Raw genomic sequence first — 18,073 nt, forward strand, 5'->3', positions numbered from 1 at the left:
TTTCAACAAGACGATAATGTTTGAAGGAAATTAATCACTTAGAATAATAATATTACGGCGGTTTTTTTTCACTTTTTTATGGTTATACATATTTCTAATATCTGTGGTTCATGGTCTGGACCGACCCTACGCGGTCGCAATTGGAGCAGACCGCTCCGGCGCCGAATTGCCAAGGAGCCAAGGCGCAGGTAATACATAATACCTAACAGTCCTAACACATCGCACTTGAGATTATTTTTCATAAAAACGGCGCTACATAAAAATATTAATCATTCAAATGTTATTGATTATAGTGATGCATTTAATAGTTTTGATAGGGGGAACCAAAATTTGAGTCGCGCCAGGCGCCATTTCGCTAAGGGCCGGCTCGGGTCATGGTGGAATGGAATTTTCGAAAATACTTGACACCGAAATTCCAAACAATCCATGCAAATACAGGATTTTCCAATAAGAGGTGTTATTTTGAATAGCCCGCTATTTCGATAGATGTTACTTTTGAAGCTGTCATTTTTTAACATTTGACAAGTAGAAACTACGCCGTTAATAAAAATGGAACGATACACACTTCAACAACGCATTGAAATTCATTTGAGTGAATCAAATGCAAATCATCTTGAGTGATGAGGCCCATTTCCACCTCGGTGGCTTCGTCAACAAGCAAAATTGTCGCATCTGGGGCTCGGAAAAACCAAGAGTTATTGTCGAAAAGCCTCCTCTATCCTCAACGTGTGACTATTTGGTGTGACTTATGGTACGGCGGAGTCATTGGACCTTACTTTTTCGAAAATGAGGCTGGAGCAACAGTTACGGTGAATGGATTGCGCTATCGAGAGATGATTAATGATTTTTTATGGCCGGAATTGGATGGTATTGATCTGGACAACGTTTACTTTCAACAATACGGCGCTACGTGCCACACAAGCAACTAAACCATTGATCTTTTACGATTGAATATCAAAATAACACCTCTTGTTGGAAAACCCTGTATTATAACGTTCTAGCCAATTTCGACCACAGTTTTCTCTGTTTCTAAAACTGATTTCGGCTTTATAGTTAAGATAACACAATGGTTAGGTGTTCCCGGTTAGCAGATTTCAGCGATGAAATATCAGTTGTTATAATAAGGTTTCTGATTTTTGAAAAATAAAACTTTACTAGTTACTTATATTTTAGGAGGCATGCGTATTGTTACCTACCTATTCAATAATAATATATACCTATCCACTATCCAGCAACTACTCTTCTTTGATGTTAAGATGATTTTAGATGTTACAGCAAGGTGGAAGATAAAGAGAAAAAAAAATAAAACTTAGTCCGACCCTCTATCACCGACATCACTCTCCATCCCATATTTTCATGAACCCTCTTAGCAATGTTATAATAATAAGTTGCGGTGAGTACGAGTAAAGGTTTCAAAAAACTTTCAGCATTCGGTTTTTATCGATTGCTTATCGACCCGTGGGGTGACGGGCTTAGACACACTCTTGACACGCATAATTAAAAAATATATATACTTCAACTTAATTACCATAGGAAAAAAATATTCAAATAACCGGAAATGGAAACAATGCGATTAAAAAGCAAAAATTCATTATTTTGAGATTTTCGTTTTATTTGGCATTACCTATCGTCAAATGTTACTGATAAGGGCCAGTTGTTCCACACAATTTTAACAATTCATAAAATTTCGAAGTCAATTTGCAAATTACGTGAAAGCTCTATTCTAATTATGTTACTATATCATTACGACCAGTTGCTTCACAGAACTGAAATTGTTCAAATTCTGTAAAACAAATGGTCCTTAGTAATAGTTCTATCAATATTCAAGATGACCGCAAGTTTTATTAGCAGTTTAAGACCGTCGTCCCACAGGTAGGTAAACAATCGATATAAACATTTGGACAAAGACACTACCAATACCATGCAATAAAAGCTTTCAACAGTTTAAAACTTGAAATTAAAATTGAGGAAAATAAAAAAAAATTCACAATATTACCAATATTACCAAAATTTCATAGCATAAAATACAAATGAAACCTTCACGTAACACACAAAACCAATATAAACACACATCACTCACAAACACACAAGATTATTTTCAATGCACTATTTTTTTTAATTTTAAATATATTATGTATTTTTAATTTTAAATGTATAATTTTTCTCATTAAATGTATTATGTAGTATTATATTTCATATTATAAAATGAAGGCCTCAGCACGGGCAAGCCACCCAGTGAGGCCTACATTACTGGAAAACTTGAATTATAAAAAATATTGTACCTAATAAAAAATAAAAATAAAAAAACCATATGCTGTAAGACCCTGCGTATTACCACACTGAACTGCGCTGCAGACCGTTATCTTACGAAAGCGATCTTGCTTTTCTGCGCAGGGTTTTTTTCAGCTTGCAGCATTCGGTTTATATCCATTGCTTACCGACCCGTGGGATGACGGGCTAAGTATTAGTTGTAGTAAATTACTAATAGTTAATATTTACCTTAAATATGTCCCCCCTGTGAATGCTATAGCTACGCCACTAAATGCTAAAATGATGTTCATGCCGACTTTTTCACGTCTTCAGAGAGCGTACTCCAAGTCCTAAGGCTATGTGTAAACAGGAGGAATAAATCGGCGTTTTAAACGTTGTTTGCTGTTGTTTCGTTTCTTCCCCATAAAGTGGCTCGGCTCGCGGTAATTTTCTCCTGTTTATACGCTTAACAATTCAGTGCCGCGATGTCGTAGGTACAGGTACAGGTACAGGAGTGCTCTTGACTGGGGTTGTAGTAGGTTCATATCATATCGTATTCTCCATACTACAAAAATAAACTCCAGCCTCCCTGTCGTAGTGAGAAGGTATGATAAATCAATAGATAATGAAGTGCCTAGTTTAAATCGGGGTGAACAGGGTGCATCAGGGCGTACCCGACAGATTTCTGGACATATTCGGAGTAAAAAATATACCTAGATGTCATTTTGCTGTCCGGAGACAGTTTTTTTCAATTAAAAACAAAAAAACTCATCTTTGCGGTGACGAGACAGAGTTCGTATCCAGGGCCAGCACTAGGCGTACATAATTGGAGCAGTCTGCTCCGGGTGCCGAATTGCTAAGGTGCTCATAATACCTAACACCTAACAGTCCTAACACATTTATTTATTTGTTAAGACATACACAGTACAATAAGATACAGTTAGATATTTTTAGTTATTACATAGTTGTAGTACCTATTACGTATGTCCATAAAATATCATTACGTAATTTCGCCTGAGATTGTTATAAAAGGAAGGATGTGTGGATAGATAATAATAAATTAATTGAAAACAAGAATTATAATAAGCTCACGAATTGTAATTGACTGTTTTTTTTGTATTAGGCAATTCACCCTAAAAAGAGTGCTATGTGCCGTTAAAGTTAAGGAAGATGGTTATAATTTTATGGGAAATCTATACGGGAATAGGAAATCTCAAATATTGAAGTCATTCAAGTCTATGAACTTGTATAGAACTGAGAAAATGCGAGAATTGTTGAGAGAAAGTAAGTAAGGAATACTAAGGGGAGATTGGTGGGTGATTTTTATAAGTAAACGATAAATTCCTTTGAAAGATGAATGATTTTTACAATTAAAGAAAAAGTCTCATATTCCATGCCGCACTGGCAGAGTGGACTATCTAGGACCCGGATTTTAAACAAATGGGATGCAATGGTCATACATAGAAGTTTTGAAAAAGGATGTGAAAATATATTTGAAATATGTCATGCTACGAAATTTAATAAGTCACAAGTCTTTTGTTAAACTTGCTCCTGTGCCAGGACTCTGAGTAATTCTCACATCCTGGTGAGACGTCGGTTGATAACATAGTTAATTCTATGGATCAGCATATTTGTTGACATTGGCTTCTTGAGATAGAAGAAATCCTCAGATTACTCGAAGAGATCCTCATTTATTGAGCTCATCAGTCTCCAATAGTGACGCGTAATAGAAAAAAAACATGTTATCAGATAGCAAATCCATGTGTATTTTTTTACTACAAATAAGTTCGGGAATGTCTGGTTAAAGTCTGTCGAGAACGATGCACTTAATCGTGATGACCCTGATGCACCCTGTATATTTTTTAAACTAATCTTGTCCCCCATGGAAAGGCTAATGTATGCAGAGTGTAATAGAGTCAGCAGTATGTACAGCAAACCACGAGGGATTATTTTTAGGGGATGGACAAAGGCCTGCGCGATGTTTACGAGTTACAATAACAATGGCAGTATTGCTCTGGTTAAAGGTTTAATTAAACCGAAAATCAATAAACAACGCACTCACGTGGGTACTAAAAGTTAATTATAATTCCCTTGTCGTTCCATATATTCTCTTTTCAACACGGTGTAGTTTTTTTTTAAATTTTATTATGAAAGGCGTATTTTTATGGTATGAACGATTCATACAATCTTTTTTTTATACAAGGATTTTTTTAAATACTTTATACTGTCAACATATTTATGGGACCTCCCTCACGGGTCGATAAAGAATTGACATATTATAAACCGGTTGCATTAAGAAAGCGTGACACCCAGAGTACTCCGTTCCATATAAATATTGTGCCGTGTATATTTATTTATTTTCGATTATAATATATGCTACCAGATTATTTTTTTTCTACTTCTCACAAAACAATGTATGTGTACTTATATTTATTATATACATTTTCTTTATTACACAACTTAGTTTCAGAGAAAAATGAAACTTTTTTTTGGTTTTTGTTATGTAATTATGTACATTTCAGTAATAATATGAACTAAACATGTCAATTTGTCTGTCCTAGAACGGGAAACTTTCCTAGTTGGACAGGCAAAGCATCCAATATGTAATATGTACTTTCTTTTGATAAATAAATAAAAAATAAAATAAATAAATTTAGCATTAACGGCCCAAGTGCCATTCACATACGTGATAATTATTCACAGTCATAGTAAAATACAGAAAGAAGAGAGAAAACAGAAATTTTAAGATTATGTAAATCACCAAGACAATAGAAAAATAATATTATACCTTAGCACAAAGTTTATTAAAGAAATGAGGAAGTAACAAAAACAAACACCTGTTATACAGTTACGTCGTTATAACCGACCTGTTTATTTAGTAGGTACAGCTTTATAGTTTAACAGAGGCATATTAAAAACATCATCCGACATAGCATAGGAATTACCAATGGTGTTTTTATCTATTTATAACAGAATATATCCTATATATATATATATATATATTGTAACCCGTACACGGGTCGGTGCGGCACGGAAGCGGTGTTGCATAGTTTCATTACCCTAATTCTTACTGCACTCCGTTTATGTCCATTTCTTACCCTTTAGGGTGGTTTGGTATTCCCAAAATGAGGGATATTCAAATACGTCAGACTGGTCGAACCCTCTCCTACGAATGTTGCAAAATTTTAGGTAAGAGCTTTTAATGTACTTGGTTAACATTCTCGGAATGACTTTCCATTTGGTTTGAGGTTGGTAAACAACTTCGAAATCTTATAAAAAATAAACATATGTTTTTAGTACTACTAATTTTATCAAAATGTAAAAAAGTGCCCTGAACAAACAAGGTTCCATAAAAAAAAACTTTATTTTATTTTTAGAACAACAAGGTTTCATTTGCTAATTTTACGGGTAACTTAGTTATATTTTATAAAATATTTTTGGAGCAAGATGGTTTCATTTGCATTGTACTTACGAGGAAACCCTTAGGACAACAAGGTACCATTTGCGTGGAGTCGATAAAATTAAATTTTGAATAAAAAGTGACCTATTTTATTTGCATTTAAGAACATTCTATTTTTTGCGCAAATTCTTTTTAAGTGAAATATTTCAACACTGTTTTTGCATAAAGAAACAAAAAGAAAAATTACCTATTGACTATTTAATAAATGTCATTTTTTATTTATTTTAAACTTGATTCAAACTTTTTGATCTTCAATACCACAGTTTCATGCAAACGGCAGATAAAACCTTGTGGAACCAAGAGCACGATTTTTTTTAACAAGTCCTCCCAAAGTCTCCCAGTCTGTCTGTCTTGTCTGGAGCCAGTGAGACTATAGAATCCCCAATCGGGGAATATTGTGAGACTGAAGGTAGTGGGGAAGGGAAGGAGATGGGGAAGAGGAAGGTGGGGAAATACCTGGCTATTCAGATCTGGTCACCAAACAAAAAATAATCAAAAGCCATATCAAGCAACGTTTCAGTTCCAAATGGCTGTCTTACACAAGGGCGATATTTTGATAGGACGAGTATCTTCCACTCTGGAACGTGCCACACATATATTATTTATTATTTTAAATGAATAAATTGTGAAATAACACAAATTCATCAAATAAAACTTACTTGCGCACACCGGGATTTGAACACGCGCCTTCGGATTGCTAGTCGAAATCCTTACCTCGAAGGCCGTCAATAATATGTACGCACTCAATAAATATTTTAGTAGAAATCATTGACCGAAATTACGTTCGCACGTGCCTACTAAATTTTACTGATAATAGACGCAAACAAACATTTGAACTTGACTTTATTTTTCATTGTTTTATGCAATCAAACTTTATAAGAAATAATGTAATAAACATTTACCTTGTTACATAACCCAGTATGTACCTACGTACGTAATATTTTATACGCATGTAGTAGTGCCGGTGAAAATGTATCACACATTATGCCGCTTATCCACTGTTATTCAGAAATGTATACAAGGAGTTTTGTGAAGACGCTTTCCGTGAAAAACATTTTTATTAAAAGGTGACAATAAAACAGTATTGACGCAGACAATGTCAAACAAAAATCTCAGATCAGTGGCGTAATGGTGGCGTACGTATAAACTGCTAGATGTGAGGCGGTGACGATATGTCCAATTTTTTTGTATTCCCTAGATTTCAGATCGAAAATGTATTTATTTTTTTATATTTGTACCTATGTGGTGTACTCAAGTACTGAATCCCCTTGAATACTTTCATATCTTGGGGGGAGTGGTTTAGTTTTAGGTTCTAGAGAAATTCAAACTTTCCAAAAGTTTAACCAGATTGGCTTTAGAATTTTGACTACATAACCAAAATTTGAAAATTTCGTGTTTTTCCCTATCCCCTTTTTTTGCTAGATCTAGGGAAATATCCGTATCCAAACACTAATCAAATATCAACAGTGATGGTACGGCCAATATTTTTATCTCTCTAGATTTCAGGTTAAAATTTCCTGTATTTTCTCTTGATTTCAGAATACGTTTGTATTATGTACTTAGTCCCGGATTCTACAAATAATTTGTTTCCTGTGAGGAGGGAGGTAAGGGTACAGGCAATTTATAAATTTCCCTAGAATATTTTTAATTTCTCCACAATTTTGAATGTAGCCAACGTATAGAATTTCACCAGATTTTTGTGCTTTTTCCAATTTCCTTATAAAGTATTTTATCCCCATAGATCTAAATAAATTTCCCTAAACAGCACATCACTGATGAGAGGATAAACACCTTGACCCTCGCTTTTAACGAAGAGTATTATAAAATAGGTGCCTAATAATAATAGGTATTTGGAGGATTGTGATCGCCAATTTAAATGGGTTGCTGGCTGAATGATTCTGTGGTTCTCCAATCCGCAGAATCCAAGGTTGCGTGATTACTCTCGGTGTGTACAAATGAGAATTCGAATATATTCAATTTAGTTTTTATTTTAACAAAACTCACGTTACAATAATTTTATGAACAAAACAGATCGCGTACGTTAGAGGAGATTTAGGGCTAAACCGGCGGCAAGACCACTGGAGAGAGAATGAAATATTTGCCGCGTGAGGTATCGCGCGCAGGTTGCCAGTGATACGAGTCTCACATAAATGTAGGTAAAAGTAATGTTGTTATTATTTTCGGGAGATGTAAGCTCCCTATAATTTACCCTATAGGTACGATGTGTTCTTAAAAACAGATTTTATGGCCATATTTAGATTTAATTGAACAAACAAATGTATTTTAACATTCAGCACGTTTTGGAAGATCTACATCCATCGTTCAATTTGGAAGGCAGGTTTGGGCACGGCCGCCCGGGAACCATTTATTGCATAACGAACACCTCTGCCACAGGTCACCCTAAGTGTTTCGCAACGTTTGGTGAATTACCAGGGGTGCCGGGTTCATCGGGTGAGGTGTGTTCAGGATGCGCCTGCCATGTAGCGGTGTGGCATGCCAGACCGGAAGAGGCTGGTTTGGGGAGATCCTTTGTCCTTGCGCCGCAGAGAGAGGGATATATTCATTCGTATGTGACTCCTGAACACACTGATGCCTTGATTCCTACCTACTTTTGGATTTTCTTTAAATTTTACCAAAAGGTAAACGACTCTTCTCCCACTCGATATACTCCGAAACGAAACCTTAAATTCAAAAAGTTATACCTACCACAAAATCTGCTCCACGCAGAGAAAAATGAGTATTGCTTATTTATTAATATTATGTTAAAAACTGGATTGCAAACCGTTTCCTAATAAACTTTTTGTACATTCATAATGTATCGGATCACGTGTTCATGCACCTGAGTTTATCCTGATAATATTTAATGACTAAATGCGCAAATATTACAATTTTTATGAATGCGTGTTCTGACGTCGCGATAAGACATTAATGTTTTACTGAAAATTTATTAGGAAACCTGTCAATTCATTCGTTAAATCCCACTTTAACCATATTACGAATAATTTGAAGAGATTCTTAATAAATTAGCAATATTTCAATTAGCAAATATCCAGTCGATTCACCGGTTTTCTTGTAATACGAATTTTCAAACACCGTGTATAATAATAATACCTTGTTGGAACGGGTCCCACTCTAGGATCTGTGCGCGGGGACCGGGTCAGTCATTTTCCGTTGTTTGTTGGTATTTTCCGCTAGATCGTAGAGGGTACTAAGAGGAATCTTTATTTTTCGCTTCCTGTTTCATTTAAATATAATACACCAGCGGTCAAACCTCGCTCCAATGACGTTTTGTTACACCACTGCCTTCTGATACGTGATTTCTTCATTAAAATAGTTGTCACAATAAATATTACCTGATAACAGGGTGTTAATTTTCCACCTCATTCGACCGTTCCAGGCGACTTTCAGTTTTGTTTGTCAAAGAGTTAACTATTAAGTAGTTTGGTTTATGAATTTGACCCTCATTTAGTACAACGAGTAACGTTGTACACGCGAAATCTGTTTAATGACGAAATTAAATACACAAGAGGCTATTACGTTTTTGGGAGGCTCGGTTGGCTATCCGTTAAACAAACTCAAATAGCCAAATTTTCACATTAGTCTAAATTTAGAAAAGAAAACATATTATATTAAATAACAATTCTCTCGTTTTATTAAAATTATGTTCTGGAACACATAAAAATATCTTGAGCAATTATAATTACTTTTTAGGTGTTTAACTAAGAATGGGTTGTTTCGCAGAATTTGAACAATTCATCAAATTTCAACGTTCATTTTTGGGTTCTGTGAAAGTTCTATTCAGGTTCTTTTATTATTATTATTAATAATAAATAATAATAATTGGATGACTTGTATAGCGCCGTTTTTGTTCAAAATCACCTCAAGGGTGTTGTACAAATTTATAATACATTTCTACAGTGATCTATGTTATTTCTTAACTATTTATGGAGATAATATACAATACAATACTTACCTAGTAGGTCACTTGAGATTAACACTTAATTAACATTATCTAATTGTTTATTAGCGAAATTTAGACATTATTTGCACCCGGCTCCACTACTACTTAATAGCCTTCTATAACATATAAAGTTATCAAATTCCTTGTATACTTTTAAAAAGAATTTTGAATTATTTGTGCTAGCCGAGGATTACCAACATCATCTTTGTCCTTTTAAATTATGGCATAATATGTTGTTAATGTATATTTTTTCATACTTTTCCTTTTATAATGTAATTTCTCATTTTTAAAATAATGTTTAATTATATTTTTTTCCAATCAAATACCAATGTATATTATGGTCACCCTACATGTTTACTAAATCATACTGTAATGAATTGACTGGAATTAGATTAATAGGTACCATGTAGGTTGTAGGTACCCAATTCGTATAAACGTTAATGTAACAATATTGTTATCTTAATATATAATGGTTGTGTTATTTTTATTATTTTGTAAAATTATTAACCTCAACACAGGCTTGTCCTAGTGATGTAAAAAATTCTAACGTAAAAAAGATACAATGTAAAGAAACAATATCAGTATATGCTAGTTGCTTGACAGATCTGAACTAATAACAGAATTTTAGTTACTTGAAAATTAACTTTAATATTTGAAGAATTGTTCAAATTAACCGAAACAACCCATTCTAACTGCCCCAAAAAATAGAATATAATTTCATCATCAACATCATTCAATACATGAAAAATAAATCATTTTACACTGCCTAAACCTTTGTTTAACCTTTATTAACCGTCTTCAAATGTTTGGCACGCGTTTGGCGTGCTTTCTATGAAATATCGGTAGAACAAACACAGCATTCCCGCCTGACATTTATGATCTACAGATTGCACTCCAGCAAGATATTGTAATCTATCAGATGGTTTTCCCGTTTAAGCACTTTTTTATTTTTATTCTGGAATATAGTGGCTCCATAGGAGACAAAATTATCAGTTGTGCGCAGTAATCGTATGGAGTGTTTGTAAATATCCTAAATGCCATTAAAAAGTGTTTTCAATGTGGGAAAGGGGAATTAACAAACTTTGGTTTTATGTGTGAAGCCGCACAACAGTCTCAACTGCTCCCAACCATATACTGAGAGTATGTTCCACTCTAGAAAATTGTGATATAACACAAATTAATCAAATAAAATTTACTTGCGCACACCGCGATTCGAATCCGCGATCTCCAGCATGCTAGTCGAGAGCCTTACCTCTAGACCACTAACCAGCTAACCAACCAGCACTCCGTTTCCCCCAGGGGTAGGCAGAGAGTATGACCCGACTCAAGTACTGGGTTCACTTGATCGTGCCATGTCTTCCTCGGGCTTCCCCAACTTCTTCTACCATTCATATTTTTCACACTATCATTCATGGTTATACCACACATACGGCTTAAGGATCTCATTTCCGCAGCATTACGTTTACTTTCATCTTTCCTCTGCAATTTCCGTGCTCATTGTCATGGTAGGCTAGGTTATTTTTGTTATTTGTTTTTGGGGTGTTATGCCGTGTTGCGCTAACTCCTTCTTTAGCCAACGTTTCGGACAGCATTGCAGTGTCCATTATCAGGGCAGATGTGTTATTTATTTTATATTTGTGCAAATAACACATCTGCCCTGATGATGGACACTGCAATGCTGTCCGAAACGTTGGCTAAAGAAGGAGTTAGCGCAACACGGAATAACACCCCAAAAACTAATAACAAAAATACTTTTGGCCGTGAAAATCTTAAATCATATTTAGGCTAGGTTAGATCAGATTTAGTCATGTCATGTTAGGAAATGAAGATGGATAGAAAAGATAAAAAATCTATTTTTTTATTTGACATTATAGAAACAAACAGTACATTGGTTATAATGATGAAACAATTTACAGTTTATTATTTATATTAAATATTTTAAGGTGGGTACCTATGATATGTTTTCTCGTAATGTCTTGTATTTGGTATGTATATTCAGTAATTGCCAGGAGACGTGTATAGATGTGTATGTGTGAGTGTATATGCATGCGCATTGAACAGTTTATATTATTGACATGATAATACTTTTAAATTTTGGCAATTCCTTAGCAAGCAATCCCATATAACAGACAGCAGCTTATTTGAAAGGGGTGTTGTTTAGCTTTGCCATGGAAATGTGAATTCCAGGTCAATTGTGCTTTCAAGTCACTGGAAATGGAACCTGCAACCTTCAGGCCCAATGTCAACTGCATCTACCACTATGATATGTTTCCTTGTAATGTCTTGTGTATGGAATGTATAATCAGTAATTACCAGGAGTCATGTATAGTGTAAAGATGTGTATATGTGAGTGTGTGTGTATATGTATACGCATTGAACAGTTTACATATATTATTGTCATGATAATACTTTTAAATTTTGGCAATTCCTTAGCAATCAATCCCATATAAATGACAGCAGCTTATTTCAAGGCGTGTCATTTACCTTTGACAGGAAGTGTGAATTCCAGGTTAATTGTGCTTTCAGTGCACTGGAAATGGAACCTGTAACCTTCAGGTCTAATTTCAACTGCATCTACCATTATAGAAAAGCGTCTGACAAAGAGTATGACATATATTATTTATCACCGGAAAAATCATCTAATATTCGTGATTACTGATTCTATCGTAATTTCAACCGCATCTGAATCTTAGACAATGCGGAGTTATCGCGTCAAATAGGGTCCATTATCTTAATCCCTGCATCTTCACACGAGTATTACGGATATCCGTTCATTGTATCAATTGCAATTACTCGATCAAATACATAATCATTCAATCAGCCTTCAATCCCTTGCAAAGCAGATTGCATATTGAAGTGGCTAGAACTAAACGGACAAACATAGTAAATAATGCACGATTGGTTTGTCAAGGAGGCTTCTCGGCTAAAAACTGTTTTTGTTGAAACCAAATCAAAAGCTTTTTTAATTACGATTTTAAAGTTATGAACCCCTCAAGTCTACAGACTTTACAGGCTTGGAAATAAATTCAGTTCCTTTCATTTGTTCCATACTAAAATTTACATCAGAAATGTTCCTACATTTTGTTTCACTAATATTAAATGGTATGAAAAGCCAGAGACGCCCAAGGAAGACACAAAGCTTTACCACTGTACTGGAATAAAATATAGTGGAATTAAAGTAGATATAATGTAGTTTTTTAACAGTAATATGTGTATTTCATGATACCACATGAAGCGAATGATAAAAAAATTCGGGGACGCCCGAAGAAAATATGAATCAAATATTTTTTGTGGTAAAATTAGACGTACGTGACGAACGAAGAAAGGGGTGTAAGGTGAATGTATGACGTGGAAGTTATTGGTAGAAGAAAACAGAGAAGCTTTTGGAAGACATGACATGATCAAGTAAAACAAATAAGTTATATATAATCTAGAGATGTATTCTGTACGTAATTTGTGTGTTGATTTTCAATAAAATTTTAATTTTATTTTGTGTTGTTTACTGTATATACTTTTTCTCTCTTCTCTTTTCTTTACTGGGTTAATTAATTTTGTTTCTTTTTTTATATTCTATTGTTTGAATTTAAATTAAAATTGAATTACGTTCCTATTGCTATCGTTTAGCTTGGAGTAAAGTATAATTATTTTAATTAACATTTTATCTCAGGGTCAAAAACACATCCAACAAGCAACCACAATTTTTAGGCAAAAAAAGCTTAATAAACTATGGTACTCTACAACAAAATCCCACTTTGATTCAAAACTTAAAAATATTACAAATTTAAATCTAAAAAAATATAAAGCTGAATACAAAACATAAGGAGATCAGAAATAGAAAATACACCAAATACAGACTGAAACCGAAACCATTCAACTGCACTAAAAAAACACCAAGTATTATAATTATAAATATTTTTCGGAAAAAAACACCATGTAATGTATAATTACTTCTTATTATCCATACTACTATTTAATAATTGTAAATGAAATACTCAGCAGAGAGGATATCATTATTTCTATTGGTTTTAAAATGGAAGATAATAAAACAATTATTAGTTATTGTATTATTATTACCTAAATAAGTAAATTAGAAATTTTAATGCACTAACGTAATTTATTATGACTTATTTTATGTAAGATCCTAAAGGTGTGAATAAATAAATAAATAAACAAATATTGCCAAAGGATTTTTTTTATTATTTCAATAACAATAACAACAATGATAACAATAACAATAACAGTAAAAATAATAACAATAATGGTGTTGTTCTTGTAATGTTTTGTATTTAGTATGCTTATATAATGCACTTGCATAATGTGGATTGACTAGATAATAATTTTTGGAAAAGTGTGTGGAAGGGTTTAGTTTTTCCTTCGGGGAAGATTTAACCGGACATAAAGTCGGAAAATGATACAATTGACAAAAAAAAAATAATAACAGTAACTTAAAATTAAAATCACAAAAATAATGAAAAAATGTTAATTCATTATTTTTATTTTAATGGTACCAGAGATAAATTTTACTACAATTGTTTTAATAATATTATTATGTTATTTATGTTCGAAGAAAGCCGCGGTCCCGGATTCCAATTCCTATTCAGAAAACGAATCACCAGCTACAGAACGCGACTAGCCCACGAGTGAAAGCGCTCTTGTGATGGCAGCACTGGACTTCTGGCAGAGTTCCATTTACAAGCGATGGAGCCAGTTCCTGATGCCATAGATATCTAAAAGTTTAACTTTGTTTTCATTTTCTTTATTATTATTTTAAGATTTTCAAACATTGTTAGGTTATTCGTAATATGGAAATGTATTTCTTTTTAAAATAAAAATGTGTTTTCACTTTATAATTTTTCTTTTCTATCTTGCAATTTTTATTTTTACTTTATGTTCTATGTATAGTATGAAACTCGGGGGATTGCACAACTCTCTCCGAGATCTGGAATAAACAAGGCAAACAACCAAAATAATTATAATAATTTCACACAACATTATTTAAAATATAACGTACAACAAATGACAAAATTTCATATTATTTTTATTTAAATATGAAAATGTGCATCATAATGGTACTCACGTAAAAAAAATGTTTATTTTCATTTTCCAAACATCGTGTACGGTTCGGAAAATAAGTCATTTGCCCATCGTAAAATGCAAACCGAGGGAAATGGGTTTTGTTTATTTATTCATGGGAAAGCAAGCATTTTTTCTCGTGAATGCTTTCTTATTGTTTATACCTGGATCCCGATCTCTGCAACTCACTAAATATTGATGCCGTTTGCACGGAAAATACATATTTGATGAATATCAGCTCTTTGTCAATGAAGCACATTGAGTGTAGTGCACCAGTACCGAATCGGAAAAGAAAACTGACAAATAATACTGCGCTTTTATATATTGTAATAATGACGACAAAAAGCCTTGTGTAAGTCTGATTGGCTCCTACGGAACAAAAACTTGGCGCTGTGTATTGCGTCTCGAAGTCATCAAAGTATCATATTGGTGAAGCAATCCAATATTACCGACAAAACTGTTTACTCATATTCATATTGTGTATGTACGGGCGCAAACAAATAATTATTTGTCTTAAAATTTTTGAACATAACTTGCAAAATGTGTCTTTAAGTGAAATAATTAAATTACCGCCATCTATGAAACAGCAGATTATTTATTTTTTTTTGTTTACCCTTAAGGACTTTATATTTATTATTTCGGTGTTAATTAATGACTCCTTCGCTACACCGACGTTCAATACCTTTAATAATGACCCACTGCAAAAAAATATTAGATATTTCTGTCATTTTCTAGCACAAATTGACCAAAACCCAAACAAAACATTATTTCTCATATTTGAGATTTCAATGCTTACGCGCGAAATTCACACCTGGTCCGCCCGTGCTTTTCTGTGACGGACAGATTGGCTCAGTCCGTCACGAGCTCTCAATCGATGATCATAACGTCATTCTGTGATGGAATGCCCAAAATTTTCATTTTTTTGCTAAATTTCTGATAAAATGTTTCCAAGATTTCAGAATTAGTTTGTATGAGGTAAATTTCAGAGTTTCCAGAATTCCCCAGAATATTTCAAAATTTCCCAAGATTTACTTAAGAATTTCGACTACTAAATCAACATTTCATAATTACCATAGAGTTTGTACTTTCTCCCCTTTCTCTAAAAAGTTCTCTCTCTAAATCTATTAAAATATCCCTAGACACTGTGATATGAGATGCTCGCTGTTCGAATGTCCGAAAGTCAGGATATCCGTGTTAGTGTTGCCGTCGGCATATCTGCTCGGCGAACAGATCCGTACCAACGCAATACAACGTGTCGATACTAATGCAATACATTACTGCAATACCCATTACATGGGTATCTCCATTACAAGATTCGGTTAACTTCCCATTGCAGGTACCTACCTTCAAAGTGCTAGTGGCTACTTGGCTCGCTTCTAAGGCAGAATTCCGTGAGACGCATCGAGGTGACAAATCCAATTCCCCTCGGCGTTCCATCTGCAATACCTGCTAGCCCGAAGAAGGTATAGTATCTGTTTCCGGACCTGGCTTTTGGTTTGTCAAAACAACAGGACGATATAATTTATTCACGCTCCCGGTGACATGCCGCAAATTGGGCTTTCGACAGCACGCCAGCCGACGAACGGTAACAAAACGGAAGAGTTTAATAATTCGATCCCAGCTTAACTGAGTCGAGCTCAACTGATTTCCGCTTAATCCTCGCGCTCCGTTGATTCCGTTAACTACCGCCAGGGGCTGGTTCGGAGTTCTGGTGCCTCTCTGGCGGCATTTTCACTAAACTGCCGACTCTTATGGAACGATTATTTTCAAAAATGAACAAATCCAAAAATTCTGGTTTTCATTTAACACTGATTTTCCTTCTGCATCGGAATGTTCTAAAATGTTAGAATCTTTCAAATAATCAAAACCTGTATTAAAATTATAATTTTACAGGAACCATTGGTTAACATCCTTATTTAAAAGTACTAGCTAACGTGTACCCAGCGTTGCTGGAAATTTCTCTACCTTCTATAAATATTATATTGCATTTATTATATATATATATATATATATATATATATCCCGCTAAATTTGTTACATCCGACCCCTAAAAACTTCATAGCATTGTAGCGTCCACCGACTTACAGCGTCCGATATACGGACCCTACAATGTTTTGACGTCAAAATTGGCCAGAACGATGCTTACCCCATGTAGAATCGTATGGCAAAAATTTTTGTGGAAGCAAAAATCTCTCAGAATGTCTGGAAACGAATATTGAACGTTTGACATTTTGCCGACAGGTTCGCTACACGATGTATATATCGAGCAGTGTATGTTTTTATTCATTTCTACGATCTTGCCGCGTCCACGAAGTAATATAATTTTCGATACATAACGACGATCGTGCTGCGTCTACGCATTACGTCGATAGTATTGCGTCCTCGAGACCGATTACGAGTAGATATTATTTTATATATATAACGACGGTCGTGCTGCATCCACACATTACATCGATAGTATTGCGTCCCCATGGTCGTTCGCGAGTAGATAGTATAGATATATTTAGATATATATCTATAAAATTATATATTTATAAACCTTCCTGAAGAAATTCTCTAAATAATATTGAAAACAGTATCAAAATCGTTTAGTCGTTTAATCGTTTTCGTTTAATAATGTCAATGATCGTCAAATGATCAAAATTTAACAAATTACAAAAATATTAAATGAATAGGAAAGTAGATTGAATAGTTTACAAATATAAATAACATTAGTGTTAGATGTTTTTGTATTAATTATTAATATTTTTTAATTAAATAATGCTGTTTGATTAGTTGTTAACAACATTAAATTATTAACTGAAAATCATACAGGTACCTACATTATTTTTTTTTAAATAATAATTGAATCATTAGCAAATAAAGTGAATTTTTAAGAAGTAATTAAAAAGTTTAAAAATGTCTGTAGAAAAAATATAATTAACAAACATTATTTGAGTACCTATTTGAAAATGGTTCAATAAAACCCCACAATGGGTTCATAACTTAATTATATCAAATAATCGCATTTTCGCCAATATCTAAAAAGAGCCTACTTATTGAGATGATTAGTTTTCAACCGAATGCTTTCGTCTCAGAAAGTCTTCCCCCTTTCGGGTGAAATACGCGAAATATGTATTAAAAAAGTTTATATGAATATTATCATTTTAATATGTCTCTCCGCTGTAACCCGCATCTCATTTCAAATTCAAATGACGGTCGTCTCATTGGTAGGGATCATGGACTTGTAATCATTTTTAAACGTAGATTTCGTTTTAAATTTCCAATTACCTGCAAGATTCCCATTGGCAGTTATGATGGTTGGGATCCAATCAACGACGGGAATGATA

The sequence above is a fragment of the Hesperophylax consimilis genome, chromosome 18 (assembly GCF_061612785.1).
Source record: "Hesperophylax consimilis isolate HC1 chromosome 18, BYU_Hcon_1.0, whole genome shotgun sequence".
Taxonomy (NCBI): Eukaryota; Metazoa; Arthropoda; class Insecta; order Trichoptera; family Limnephilidae; genus Hesperophylax; species Hesperophylax consimilis.